We start from the raw sequence: 252 nt of genomic DNA, 5'->3' as shown, positions 1-252 counted from the left end.
GGAAAAAGGAAAAAGGAAGAAAAAAACAGAAGAAAAAGGAAGAAAAAAACAGAAGAAAAAAACAGAAGAAAAAAGGAAAAACAGAAGAGAAACATAAGAAAAAAGGAAAAAGGAAAAAGGAAGAAAAAAACAGAAGAAAAAGGAAGAAAAAAACAGAAGAAAAAAACAGAAGAAAAAAGGAAAAACAGAAGAAAAAAACAAACAGAAGAAAAACATAAGAAAAAAACAGAAGAAAAAAACAGAAGAAAAAAG

Source organism: Triticum dicoccoides, chromosome 3B (assembly GCF_002162155.2).
Source record: "Triticum dicoccoides isolate Atlit2015 ecotype Zavitan chromosome 3B, WEW_v2.0, whole genome shotgun sequence".
In the NCBI taxonomy this organism is placed as follows: domain Eukaryota; kingdom Viridiplantae; phylum Streptophyta; class Magnoliopsida; order Poales; family Poaceae; genus Triticum; species Triticum dicoccoides.
This window is presented reverse-complemented; position numbering follows the sequence as displayed.